The 15,456-nt window shown below is 34.7% G+C and overlaps 1 long non-coding RNA gene across 1 annotated transcript; it reads left to right on the top strand.

Moving 5' to 3' along the window:
* The first annotated feature begins 611 nt into the window (after positions 1–611).
* Positions 612–14,310, top strand: LOC108664881. The gene is made up of 2 exons (XR_001930403.2): positions 612–955; positions 13,688–14,310. It is a non-coding gene; the product is annotated as an uncharacterized LOC108664881 (long non-coding RNA).
* Positions 14,311–15,456: the final 1,146 nt, after the last annotated feature.

Raw genomic sequence — 15,456 nt, 5'->3', positions numbered from 1 at the left:
CTCAGAAGCCCATTTTTGCGGATGTTAGTTCGTTGTTCGCCTGTAACGTCACTGATCTCGGTGACGTCACGGGCATTAACAAATCACCGAAATGCGATCAAACCAGTCAACCAATCCGTCATGGGAATTACGTGTTTGTTTACGTTTCTCGATCTACGTGACGTAACAAGAAAGCTGAACTTGAAGACGGAACTTCTCGTGGGTCAACCTTATATAGTTCATCCATTCTTTATATAGCCGAGCTTACTGCAAAAGTGCTCAAGAGGAAGGTTAATTTTGACACGAAAATACGATACATGAAATAGCAATTTAAATTTGGCGTCGGTACGTCATTTTTATTTAGATTCATGCAAATCCTCATTGCGCTTTCATATTATGCAATTTCTGCAATCTCCCTTGCCTCTTGCATCGAATATATTTACTCCTGTCAATTTCTACAAAATTATTGTTAGAGCAAAGAGGTGTTTTTTCTAGTCAAACTTTCATTAAATCTCTGTTTTTTGTGTTCTAATATGTGAAACTGACAACAGTATTCTTCCAATGAGAAGATATGAGCCAGGAACGCGATAGCTCTTACCAAAAACGAATAATTATATGTATGTTTATTTCTCTGCCCACAACTTTTGAAAGTTTGCTTCCTCAAAAAAAAAATCAATAGCTTTGTTAGCTCTTCACAATAAGGTACCAATACTAGGTTAATCTGGGGTAATTTTTTTGCTCTCATGGGTTAATTATAAAAAAAAAATCCTGAGTTCAGGTTGTTTCGTTCGACACCGACGGCTCGCGAGTCACGTTGAGAGGGTCAAATTCATTCCCGTGAAAAATATAACTTTTAATCTTCAAAATGATGGGAATTCGATCTGCCATCCGCCTGGTTCAACCAGCCAAGACTACGGTCAACAGTTTCAGAACATTTGTTACTTCAGCTCCTCCACTTTATAAGTGTACTTTTGCGGTAAGAGTATTGAATCTGTTTAGGTAGGTATATAGCATATAGGGCTTAGGGTATTGGCATGTATAAGATTAAAATTTACTTTTTTAATTGATAGTTTTATGCGCATAAGTGATTGTAATCTATTTTTTACAACACTTCTCTTTAACTTCACTTCTTGTTGTTTGTCTGTCTGCTACAAATCTTATAATCAATATTTAGCTAGCCTAACCCACTTATAAAGTTTTAGATGTTATCCATGCCTGGTGGCCATTTTTGCATGATGGGGTAATAAGGGACACTCCGGGTAATACAGGACACCCCTAAAAACGTATTTACAGTAGAACCTCAATTAGCCAAGGCTCCAGTTAAAAAATTATTAACAACAAAGAATTTTGATTACATTTACTTCACCCAGCAAAAAAAATTCACACATACAAAAAATTGATCCATCATTAGTCATTAAAAAATTGCGCATAGAATGTCATAGATAAAATTGCGCACCAGGAATAGGTATGCGACCTTTTCAGTTTCTTGGGTTTCCTGAAAAATTTGAATTTTCATTTTTTCCCCCACTCTAAAAAACTTAATAACTCCTACCAGTATTCAAGCTCCTGCAATGAAAGACATTCAGTTTGTAAATACTGTACCAAGCAACTCTAGGAGCCCATCTTTGGATTTGTGCATGGTTTGACGAGGGGGTGGGGCAGGGAAAAACGTGCATAAAAGAAAAATGATGAGGAAAATAAAAAATTGGGCTCTAGAGCTGCTTGATAAATTTGTTACAAGTCAAATTAAATGTTTCTCAATATTGTAGCATGGGATTTGCAAAAGTTATAAACTTTTTAAAGTACCTCTCTTTTCTGCCATTTTCTTTCATTTTTTCACAAAATTCACATGAGCAAATTTTTTTATTTTACCTTCTATGTATGTGTGGGAAATTTCAGAAAGATTGGTTGATAAATGTAAAAGTTTTTTCACTATATCATTAATTATTTATATTTAGTGACATTGTTTTTTATGTCACTAAATAATTTTTCTATATATGTCACTAAAAACTTTTTTCAGAACCAATTTTCAGAAGTCCTGTCATGTCACGTCACTAACCAGGGGCGCCCTTGCAAAGACCATAGTTACTGCCAATCCTAGAATTGCACCATGATTACATGAGACATGAATTTCAAAACCAATCTAGAATATCAGGCAGAATTTTCTGAAAATTGTTGGTACTGTCAACCAGGGCTACTTGGGACGGGCGGGGTAACTCGGGACAGTCCTCCGACACGGCGTAAAGCTGTTTTAGTAGCAAAACTAATTGGAATATTGCAAAACTAAATATAGTGGCATAAACGTCAACATTTTTCCTATCTATGTAGTATAAAGGAAGTTCAAAAATACTATATTTATACTAGCTTTGAAAAATTCATGAAAAAATGGTGAAAAATGATATTTTGAAAAGTTACTTCTGCTAAGGTCTTTAGTAAAAAAAATATTTGCTGTATTAAAAAATTTTGCTTAGAAAAAAGTGGAAGACAAATGTCAGCCTGAAAACTTTTTTTGCGGAATTTAAATACCTCGATCAAAAAAAAAATGGCGGCCATTTCCGCACGGCGGGGCTACTTTTGGGCACCCCCAAAAACGCATTTCCAGTAGAACCTCGGTGAAAACTCCAGTTAAAACAAAATTTTATTAAAAACCAAGAATGTTGATTACATTTACCTCGCTCAGCGAGAAAAATTTCACTTATCGAAAAATTAGTGCATCATTGCTCATCACAAAATTGTGCATAGAATGTCATATGTAGAATTGTGCTACAGGCATCATAGAATGAAAAGTAATTGACCTAAACTATGATTTATTTCTCCAAAAAATATGATGGTTGTCACTAAAACATTCCTTTCTGTTTCAGGTATGTTTATCACAATCTTTTTTTTATAGTAAATTCATTTAACCCAATTAAAATGGTGTGAAATTACAAGCCATCCTGTAAGCTTACAGATACAGAAATATGCTATAAGGCTGCTGATATGAAGCTTGCAGTGGACAAGGTTGTTGTAAATGCTCAATGGCATGTTCATGGATTTGGTAATATCGCATCAATAATACAGTAATTAATGTACCATAAAATGGGGAAACTTTGACCACTTTTTTTTTAATGATGCCATTCTTTTACTAGATAAGTTAAACTTAAATTGAAACATGCAAAATACAGGTCTGTACTCTAGCTTTACTCACCATAAATTGCTGGCTCCTGCCTCTCATAGTTTTGATGTAATTTTTTTGCATATGTAACTAGAAGAGTTCTACTACAATGCATCAAAACCTGGAGTTATTTTACCAAAAAATAAAAAAATTGGAGGGGGTACTCCGACAAGCTTTGAATAATAGCTCTTTTTTGTGGGGCACATTATTAATTTTTTAACCTATTAGATATGCAAACTTTTTAAATCTTTCTATTGTGTTATAAACCTCAGTATTAGGCCTTTAATGGCCATTGACAAAATTTTTCTATCAAATTGTTTTTGAGTTTTGGGGGTTTTTGTTAAAAAAACAAAAAGTGGTATAAGTTACCACGCCAGTCAAAGTAACCCCATTTTACGGTATATGGTAATATATCAATAAAGGAAAGACAAGTAAAAATCACAGAAAATGTAATTTATTTCCACCTCTACATCATCTACAATGAAAGAGGACTTCAGAGTACTGTTAGTAATGGATGAGTACACTCTGCATGCTTCAAATGTTTTAAAATGAAGTTTTATTCCAAGTGTCCCAACTAGCCCCATTTGGTGGGGCTACTCGGGACACTCTTTTTTTGCTTTTGGCACCTTACGAATAGCATATGGAATTTTTTTGGAGAAGCCATGTGATAGCCCTTGCAAAGAGCTTTGAAATGAGACTAAACTTGTTTATGAAATGTGTCATGGTAAGAAGTTATGAATGAAAAACATTCGAAATCGTCCCGAGTAGCCCTGGTTGACGGTATCCACAATCATTTTATGGCCATTTTTTGGAAAAATTGCTGGCAAATATGTGTCAATGTATAGACCGTCAAATGGGGTAATAAGAGACAGTTTTGAGCGTTTTTTGTTAGAAACTTCTTACCATGAAACATTTCATAAACAAATCTAGGCTCATTTTATAGTTCTTTGCGAGGGCTATCGAATGGCATCTTCAAAAAATTCCATATGCTATTCATAAGGTGCCAGACGCAAAATAAAACTGTCCTGAATTACCCCTGGGAACAGAGTAATCCGGGACACTTGAAATAAGACTCAATTTTAAAATGTTTGAAGCATGCAGAGTGTACTCATCTGTTACTAACAGTATTCTGAAGTCATCCTTTTTCATTGTAGATAATATAGATGTAGAATAAATTACATTTTTGGTGATTTTTACTTGTTTTTCCGATATTGATATATTACCTTATCCATACATTACCGTATTAGTGATGTGATATTACCTAATCAAGGGACATGCCGATGAGCATTGACAACAATCTTGTCCACTGCAAGCTTCATATCAGCAGCCATGTAGCATTTCTTCTGTGGGTAAGCTTAAAGGACAGCTTGTAATTTTGCACCATTTTAATTGAGTCAAGTGAATTCACTATAACAAAAAAATTGTAAAAACATACGTGAAACACAAAAGAATATATTAGTGACAACCATCATATTTTTTGGGAATACTCCATTATTGAATATACTCATCCATTACTGAAAGCACTCTGGAGCCCTCCTCTCCCTTTTGTAGATGATAAAGATGTAGAATAAATGACATTTTCTGTGATTTGTTGCTTGTTTTTCCTAAATTGATACCATATTCATTCATTACCATATTATTGATGTGAAATTACTGTATCCATGGACATGCCATTGAGCATTTACAATGACCTTGTCAACTGCAAGCTTCATATCAGCAGCCTTATAGCATTTTTTCTGTATCTGTAAGCTTACAGGATGGCTTGTAATTTCACACCATTTTAATTGGGTTAAGTGAATCCACTTTAAAAAAGATGGTAACAAACATACCTGAGACAGAAAGTAATGTTCTAGAAACAACCATCATATGTTTTGAAGAAATAAAACATAGCTTAGGTTAATTACTTTTTATTCTATGATGGCCAGTGCACAATTCTATAAATGACATTCTGTACACAATTTTGTGTTGACCGATGATGCATTAATTTTCTGATAAGTGAAATTTTTTGCTGATATTAATATTTTGATATTGATATTTTTGTTAACTGGAGCCTTTGCTAACTGAAGTTAAACTGTAAATGCGTTTTTATGGGTGTCCCTTATTACCCTGTTGTGTGGAAATGGCTGCCATTTTTTTGGAATGAGATAGTAGGCAAATTTCGTCAATCGCGGTTTCACTTTTTTCAGCAATTTTTTAGAGATAGTAAATGTATGATTTCTTAACTAACTTTATACATACTAGATAGTATAAATTTTGACATTTATGTTACTATTTTTAGTTTTACAATATTTTGATTAGTTTAGCTGCTACAACATTTCTACGAAATCTGGAACATGTGTCCCGATTTACCCTGCCTGTCCCATATCTGTCTCTTATACACATCTGATGTGTATAAGAGACAGATTGAATGCAGTGCAGAAATTCAAAATCACCTAGTAGTATGAATTCAAGTCCCATGACTGGAGAAGATTTCAAAATTTATTGTACTATTATATAAGCTTGATATAAGCTTATTGTCCTTTTGATGAACAAAGTTTATTTAGGTTCTATTGAGGCAGAATGATGCGACATATTAGCGGCCATCCAACAATCGGTCGATGGCTTTGACTCATGATACTACTGTACAAATATTGCGGTAGAAACATCATCCAAAAGTTTCGATGCAAAGATTCTTATTTAAAGGANAGATCATCAATTATCAAAGAAGCTGTAAGAAAAAAATCGTTGTTTTTGATGTAAAAGAATGTTTTTAATTTAAAATAAATGCAATACTTGATTTTCATAAATATGATGTAAAAATTAATGATCCCTATTAGAATTCAACAGATGCGACTCATTCAGAATTAAATTGAGAAAGTTGGTACCTATATGAAATTTATGATTTTACAAATTGCTTAATTGAATGCAGTGCAGAAATTCAAGATCACCTGAGTATGAATTTAAGTCTCATGACTGGAGATCTCAAAATTTATTGTACTACCACGTATGTTTGATACATAAGCTTTTTGTCCTTTTGATCAACAGAGTTTATTTAGGTTCTATTGACTGTAATAGGTAGAACAATGCGACATATTTGCAGCCATCCAACGATCGGTTGACGGCTTTGACTCTTGATACCACTGTTTAAATATTGCGGTGGACACATCTTCCAGAAGTTTCAATGCAAAGATCCTTATTAAAAGGATAATAAATCAATTCGTAGTTGTTTACTCAAATTACTCTCACCTATAGTTATAAATGAACATTATTCAATTTATTTTGAACGTTTTTCATGAATTCGCATTAAATATTTATTTTGAAATCAACCATGTCAAAGTAACAAAATAATTTGTTATAGTTTTAGGCTTCCGAAAATATTTCAAACCTCTATCAGAAATATCATAATTAATCATTCTCTTGCATTGAGTATATTAACGTTATGAACCGTGCCGCCGCTGCCGCGATCGTCATTTGTTTTTGTAGTTGCATGCCTGGCGCCTGCTTTTGTTGTTCTATGTAGTCTTGCTCCCATGAATTGCGTGTTTAGTGTGTGCATCATCGAAAAGTCTGCTTGACAGCGTAGTCATGGTAGCTGTAATTACTTTAATAAGTTTACTTCTTTGCAGTCATATTAAGAGACAAATCTTTAACGAACTAATACTTTGTATAATTTTTTTAATTGTTGAGTGAAAGCTGCGCCTGCAGCCTTGCTGGCACGCAACATTTCCTAGTGAATTACCTTATAGAAACGTAGCATACCCATACGTGTTTTAAGCCTATAAGAAGTTCATTTTTTTGCCTCAAATAATGTATCGAAAAACTGGTGTAGGTGTATTGGGAATAATACATGAACCGTCAATATTAGAATTCTATCCAATGCATGAGACAATGCATGAATCAATTGACAGAAAAAATAATTTTATAAATTGAAATTTTTTTTTTCAATATTAAAAAAATTAAAACCTAATTTTGTCTGCTACAAATCTTATAATCCATATTTGACCTACTTTTACCTATCTGATCAATTTGAATTTTGTACACTTGCAGAAAGTCAAGAGACAATACATGAATCAGATGACAACTTGACAGAACAAATAATTTTGCAAATTTTCATTAATTTTTAGGTACCTATTAAGAAATGAAAATTAATGTTATTTAAGAGGAGCGTCTAGGTCAAAATTGAAAATTTTGACTTTTTCGGTTTTTATACTCATCTTAAAGCTTACATTCTGACGCATCTAACGTTACCAAAACCATCTCTGTATGTTGACTTATGTGTTCACGACAGATTGCGAAAGGGTTAGGGGTGGTGGAGTTCCTTAACATTTAATATAGGCCTAAAATTTACTGGTAGCACACTTAAATAGCTAGTCTGAACATGCTGTGCTTCAGTTATACCGTATACGCCTGCAGTCATATAGGATGGTTCTCATGCCGTCGTTCGCACCATTCTTGACAGAAATTTAGCTCAGATATTGTGTAGTCTTGCAACCTTGCAGTCTTGCACCCTTGAATGTCTTTTTCAAGGTGCAAGTGACTTTGTCGGGCCCTACTGAAAAGTTAACTTATTGTCCTCCTAGAGTTTTGAAGCTACTACATCAATGAGACAATCACCATTCGATTTGGAAAAAAGATCTACAAAAGTTTGTATGCGTTTTTCTAATTTCATTATAGTTTAGATTTTATTCTGCAAAAAGGGGGGGTGGGGGGTAAAATAAACAAATTTCTGAAAACTTTACAAAAAATGCTCCCATACCCACAAAAATGAGAATTTCAAAAAATGCATACACACTTTTTTTAGATATGGTCTTTATGCATTGAATGATATATGTTTCGATGTTGTAGCTTGAAAATCCTAGGAGGAGATAGGTTTTCTAAAGTACCCCTTCTTTGGCCGTTTTCGTTGAATTTCATGTTCGCTTTCATTTTTTTCAAAAACTTCACATGAGTAAAAGTCTTAGAATTCCATTTTACATATGTGTACCAAATTTAGAATCGATCCGTCTGTAAATAACCGAGATTAATTTGACCCCAGACGCTCCCCTTAATATTTAAAAATAAAATTAAAAATTCATTGTACATGCATAGCTATAACAACAAAGACACTGGATTCTTTAGAAGTGCTGTCTTTAAGAAGTATTTTCAGACAGCATAAATGCTAAAATGCTTATTATTTCTGTTTGAAGTCATCTTAGTTGGAAGTACCGGTATCGTAGTTTAATCTCCTCAAACAGGATTGGAATTTTTATACTTGTTTCTGAAATCTCGCAGCTCCAACATGTCACGTGACAAATTTTTATACAATTGGAATCTTGCAGCCCAATCCTGCCCTTTTATTAACAATTAGGTAGGAGGTGATTCATCTGGTGAAACTCTCGAGGTTCCAGAAATGGCCGGAAAGTTCTAGTCGTTGCCCAAAAGGTTGATGTTTTTCACGCTTGCCCTCAAATGGGGGTAAAAAGGGATGGGTGGGGCTGAACCGGACAGTCCTCTGTCATGGCATACAAATGTCATAGCAGCAAAAATAATTGAAATATTACAAAACTAAAAATAATGGATTAAATTTCAGCATTTTTGCTATCTATGTAGCATGAACTGAAGGAAGTTAAGAAATTATATCAGCTTTAAAAAATTCCTTGAAAAACAGTGATGTTTTGAAATGGTACTCCTGCTAAGGTCTCTACTGGAAAAAATATTTGTCATGGTAAAACATTTGGCTTGAAAATAAAAATCAGAGAGGTGTTGGCTTTAAAACTTAATTGATGGAATTTTTGTACCTTGATCCAATTTCAAAAAAAAAAGATGGTGGCCATCAGGGCTGGAACAGTCCTACTTTTTTCTGAAACATTTAGGCTCTAATATATGATTTCAGTAGGTATGAAATCTTGCAGCTCTAATGTCATGTATTTTTATTTAATTGAAAAAAATTGCGCTTTGCATTTCTCAAACGTGTCATTTTGTAAAATTTCCAACTTCTGTAATGCTTCAATGCTCTTGCCAAAATGTCCTGCAGATCATAATAATAAGTCAACCAAAAATGTTTCTTTGGTAATTGCATAGCTGTGGTCACATTGTAACTTTTGGAGACAAATGTTAGTGCTGCTGTTTGACTGTATTTTGGGTAAAATTGGAGATTTGCAGTAACAAGTGCACAGACTTTGTAAATAAGTTCATGGCTTTTCATGGCCAAGATATGGAACTCATGGCTCAACAAAATAGAATCGCTGCTGGCAAATCCATGAAACCATGGCTCAAAAAATTCAGTTGCAGCGCCAAGTAGATGTTATCCATGCCTGGTGGCCATTTTTGCATGATGGGGTAATAAGGGAGACTCTCCGGGTAATACAGGACACCCCTAATAACGTACGGTATTTACAGTAGAACCACAATTAGCCAAGGCTCCAGTTGAAAAATTATTAACAAAGAATTTTGATTACATTTACTTCACACAGCAAAAAAAAAAAAAATTCACACATACAAAAAAATTCACACATACAAAAAATTGATCCATCATTAGTCATTAAAAAATTGTGCATAGAATGTCATAGACAAAATTGTGCACCAGGAATTGGTATGCAACCTTTTCAGTTTCTTGGGTTTCCTGAAAATTTGAATTTTCATTTTTTTCTCACTCTAATAAACTTAATAACTCCTACCATTATTCAAGCTCCTGCAATGAAAGACATTCAGTTTGTAAATACTGTACCAAGCAACTCTAGGAGCCGATCTTTGGATTTGTGCATGGTTTGATGAGGGGTTGGGGCAGGAAAAACGTGCATAAAAGATAAACGATGAAGAAAATATAAAATTGGGCTCTAGAGCTGCTAGAGCTGCTAGATAAATTTGCTACAAGTCAAATTAAATGTTTCTCAATATTGTAGCATGGGATTTGCAAAAGTTATAAACTTTTTAAAGTACCTCTTTTTTCTGCCATTTTCTTTCATTTTTTCACAAAATTCACATGAGCAAATTGTTTTATTTTACCTTCTATGTATGTGTGGGAAATTTCAGAGATTGGTTGATAAATGTAAGTTTTTTCACTATGTCGTTAATTATTTATATTGTTACACAGTTTTGACAGACGGGACAGTTTTGAGCATTTTTTTGTTAATAACTGTTAATAACTTCTTAAGATGAAACATTTCATAAACAAGTTTAGGCTCATTTTATAGCTCTTTGCGAGGGCTATCGAATGGCATTGTCAAAAAAATTCCATGTGCTATTCCTAAGGTGCCAGAAGCAAAAAAAAGTGTCCCGAGTAGCCCCGTCAAACTGGGCTACTCGGGACACTTGGAATAAAACTTCATTTTAAAACATTTGAAGCATGCAGAGTGTACTCGTCCATTACTAACAGTACTCTGAAATCTTCCTCTTTCATTGTAGATGATGTAGAGGTAGAATAAATGATGACATTTTCTGTGATTTTTTTTTTTTGTTTTTCCTTTATTGATGATATTACCATTAACATTAATTTTTGTCAACTGGGGTGACTTCAGCACCGTTTTTTATTCATGCTGGGGTCATAAACACCGGGGTCATAAACGCCAGGGTCGGAAAAAAGGTTATAAACGCCAGAGTGACTTTGGCCATTGTTTATGACCCTGCTTTTGTTTGCAAAACAAAATCAAAAATGGGGCCCAAGTCACCCCAGTTGACAGTACCATATTATTGATGCGATATTACTGTATTACTGAAGCGATATTGCCATATCCATGAACATGCCATTGAGCAGTAACAACAACCTTGTCCACTGCAAGCTTCATATCAGCAGCCTTATAGCATTTTTTCTGTATCTGTAAGCTTACAGGAGGGCTTGTAATTTCACACCATTTTAATTGGGTTAAGTGAATTTACTATGTAGCCCCGTTTGACGGGGCTACTTGGGACACTCTTTTTTTGCTTTTGGCACCTTACGAATTGCATATGGAATTTTTTTGGAAAAGCCATGTGATAGCCCTTGCAAAGAGCTTTGAAATGAGACTAAACTTGTTTATGAAATGTTTCATGGTAAGAAGTTATGAATGAAAAACATTTGAAATCGTCCCGAGTAGCCCCGGTCGACGGTATCCACAATCATTTTATGGCCAATTTTTTGAAAAATTGCTGGCAAATATGTGTCAGTGTATAGACCGTCAATTGGGATAATAAGGTATAGTTTTGAACATTTTTTGTTAAAAACTTCTTACCATGAAACTTTTCATAAACAAATTTAGGCTCATTTTATAGCTCTTTGCGAGGGCTATCAAATGGCATCTTCAAAAAATTCCATATGCTATTCATAAGGTGCCAGACGCAAAATAAAACTGTCATGAATTACCCCTGGGAACAGAGTAATCCGGGACACTTGAAACAAGACTCAATTTTAAAATGCTTGAAGCATGCAGAGTGTACTCGTCTATTACTAACAGTACTCTGAAGTCCTCCTTTTTCATTGTAGATGATATAGATGTAGAATAAATTACATTTTCTGTGATTTTTACTTGTTTTTCCATTATTGATATATTACCTTATCCATACATTACCGTATTATTGATGTGATATTAACTAATCAAGGGACTTGCCAATGAGCATTGACAACAATCTTGTCCACTGCAAGCTTCATATCAGCAGCCTTATAGCATTTCTTCTGAATCTGTAAGCTTACACAACGGCTTGTAATTCCACACCATTTTAATTGGGTTAAGTGAATCCACTTTAAAAAAGATTGTAACAAACATACCTGAAACAGAAAGTAATGTTCTAGAAACAACCATCATATGTTTTGAAGAAATAAAACATAGCTTAGGTTAATTACTTTTTATTCTATGATGGCCAGTGCACAATTCTATATATGACATTCTGTACACAATTTTGTGTTGACCGATGATGCATTAATTTTCTGATAAGTGAAATTTTTTGCTGATATTAATATTTTGATATTGATATTTTTGTTAACTGGAGCCTTTGCTAGCTGAAGTTAAACTGTAAATGCGTTTTTATGGGTGTCCCTTATTACCCTGTTGTGTGGAAATGGCTGCCATTTTTTTGGAATGAGATAGTAGGCAAATTTCGTCAATCTCGGTTTCACTTTTTTCAGCAATTTTTTAGAGATAGTAAATGTATGATTTCTTAACTAACTTTATACATACTAGATAGTATAAATTTTGACATTTATGTTACTATTTTTAGTTTTACAATATTTTGATTAGTTTAGCTGCTACAACATTTCTACAAAATCTGGGACATGTGTCCCGATTTACCCTGCCTGTCCCATACGTATTACCCCATTTTATGGTATATTTTAATCTTGGAATAGAATAGGCAAGAGCCTATTCTATTGGGTGAAATGCCCTTGAGCAGAGGTGTTTTTACCTCATTCATTGTGGCTATTGCAATTGTTCAGAATTGCAGAAATTTTAAAAAAAGTCTCCCATGAATGAGAAAAATGTCCATGCATGCTGTCAATATCACAATTTTTTGTGTTGCCCTTGCCTAATTCTCTCCACCTGCAGCATTTTGAGCATTTTCACCCATAGTCTTCAAAATTTTCCCTTTAAACAATGTTTTTTTCCATGATTTATGGTAATTATTAAATATAAAACTGAAAAATAATTTGCCAGCTGTAACCTGAATTGCATTCATTGATGAATGATGGTAGAATAACAACCCAAATCCATATTAACAATGGTTCTGAAACAAACTGATTTGACACGTGTATAATCAATAGATGTGCAGACTAATAAGCTAACTCAGTAACCATTGATGGTGTTCATAATTTGAGGTTTAATGGTCTGCTAACTCAAGGCAAATTTATATGCAGCAATTTGGTTCATATTTATGTGATTCAATGCCTGTAATGAAAGAATTATGCCTAACTTCAAATTAAACAAAATGCACAAACTTTTAGCATGGAATCATGTAAATAATATTACCATGTTTGCATGGTTATATGATTAATGAAAACAACTTATTCAATTGAATGAAAAAATAAACTTGGTCTGCCCTATGATTAATTCTGGTAAGAATGCCGCAATAACCATGTAATTGCAAGTTAATGTTTTCTCTTTACTTTAGAGGCAACTAAGCATATGTTACAAGGTTCAAAAACTCCTAACATTACTGTAATTTTCCGCTTCCCATGTTATATTAATATAGCAAAAATGAGTTTCATCAAACTCATCTATACCTCACTCCAAATTTGTCCATTTATCAAAGCTTTAGTAACATGATATTCAGGTGGACAATAAAATTGTCTGTTGTATTGGATGGAGTTGTTTTAAAACCAAAACACAAATGTTATAGGTATATAACTCTGTTGCTATATTTACAATCCTAATATATTCATCTCACTTGCCAACCAATTACTATTTGGCCGTACTCCGTACTATTACAATTGCTGCAGTCGCTCTGTGAGAACCTTGTGCTCATCAGAACTGCAACAAACACAATTAAAGGCAGTTCAAGTAAATAACCAGTATAATTTTTTTTTTGCATGGACACATTAAAATTGATTATCTTTTCCTGAGAATTTCATATCTCATTTTTAGTTATTCAAATTTAATTGAAGAACGTAACACACTTTCTTGATTGTTTCAGGACTACGCGATGATCACGGCCTCGGCTGCCACTGCCGTCTTCGCCATCCCGGCGTGGGTGTTGTACCATCTTGACGAGTACAAGGGCAAGACCAAGCAGTAGACGGGGGCTGGGGCCTTGCGCTATGCTCCCCTCAATGTTGTACATGTCCTACGCTCCTACTTCATCAGCCCGAAAACATCAGCCTTGATGAATTGTCCATGAAACTTGTTTGGACCGTTCTGGATTAACATTAGCATACTTATCATATTAAATTTAACTGCACTCCTACTTCATCAGCATGAAGACATTAGCCTCGATGAATTGTCCATGAAACTTGTTTGTCCGTTCTTGATTAACATTAGCATACTTGGCATGTTAAATTTGTCTGAATTGTCACCAAGAGCGATTTTAATCATTGAGTGACTTTTATTGTGACCAGCCCTACTTATCCATCAATCCAAATTAGATTTAAATGGCAACATATTTTGGCTGCTTACCAGTTTGCAACATCATGCCTTATGGCTAAAAATTCATTTTGCCATGTTCTAAAACTCTAACGAATTGGCGCATCTACATTGTCATTTATTGTCGCAAAGAACCTCGTGTATATAAGACTATCCACAATAAATGGACATTTATAATACAATGTTTGAACGAGTCCTCCTTCTGTTCGTTCTGTTTTTGTCCGAGCGCATTACAGGTTCATGTAGTTACCTTATAACCTTTTTGCTAAGCCCTTATTTAGGAGACTTGTATTCCTGCACCAGCGAATTTAAAGTTTTCTTCATGTTCATTTCTGAAGTGCGCCTTGATGGAGTCATCAACATATCTCAAAAATTGCTTTGAATATTACCATGTATTTACGTACATTGCAGCGTGTTGTTATTTTTACTTCAAAGCGCGCTGGTATCGACTTTCTTCGCATAGAAAGTTTTTTTTTGTAACCTTGAACATAAGTCATGCATGGAATGCTTCAATAAACCATCAAAACAAACGAGGTAACATGTCGTCAAGAGACGTCCTAATCTTTCGTGTCTCGCAAGTTCTCTATATTACTTATCTAGGAATATAGTTGAAATTCTAGTATTTGTGGAACAGTAAGCCCAATACAACACCAGTATTTCTACCGAGTTAGCATGCTGCTGAGCGTGTACACTCATCTTGCTCTAATAATCGGCGGGCATAAACCACCTCGTGTGCGTAAGTAACCAACGTCTTGTATTTTAATGTATTACAATCTAAGTTTTACCAATTTTATAGAGCGGAAATTATTCGCTCTTTTTCATCCCACTTTATCCCGGCCGCATCCCGTACTGTCACCACCCATTCGTCCTTTGGCCCAGCGGGCATTTGGCTCACCCATGCTTCATGCATACCACGCCTACGTACCAATACACGACATCTACGCGCCCATTTGCTCACCTTCATGTTCCGCATATACATCTTTCGTGCCCAACGTTCATCGTCCATTCGCTCCAGTCTCACTTTATACCTCAAAACTGATCTCGTTCTTCTCTCCTTAAAGGTACTCCATCCCATGTCTCCTCTCAGGGCCTCCTAGTGTCATTCTCGTCACTCTATTCTGAAACATTTCAGTTTATCTAGCTATATGCCATCATATCCAATCCATACATAATACTACCGCACTTCCCGCAATACTTCATACTTTCTCGCTCTCACTTTTGCTGCACTTCCAAGTATACCCAACCATTGATTCGCCTTACTTAGATTCGCGGCCTATGTCCTCTCACATCCCTCCTGGTCCACACACCCTATAAGTACCCCTA

This window comes from Hyalella azteca, unplaced genomic scaffold (genome assembly GCF_000764305.2).
Source record: "Hyalella azteca isolate HAZT.00-mixed unplaced genomic scaffold, Hazt_2.0.2 contig13204, whole genome shotgun sequence".
Classification (NCBI taxonomy): Eukaryota; Metazoa; Arthropoda; class Malacostraca; order Amphipoda; family Hyalellidae; genus Hyalella; species Hyalella azteca.
The sequence above is the reverse complement of the archived record's forward strand: the minus strand, read 5'-3'. Positions and strand labels throughout refer to the sequence as shown.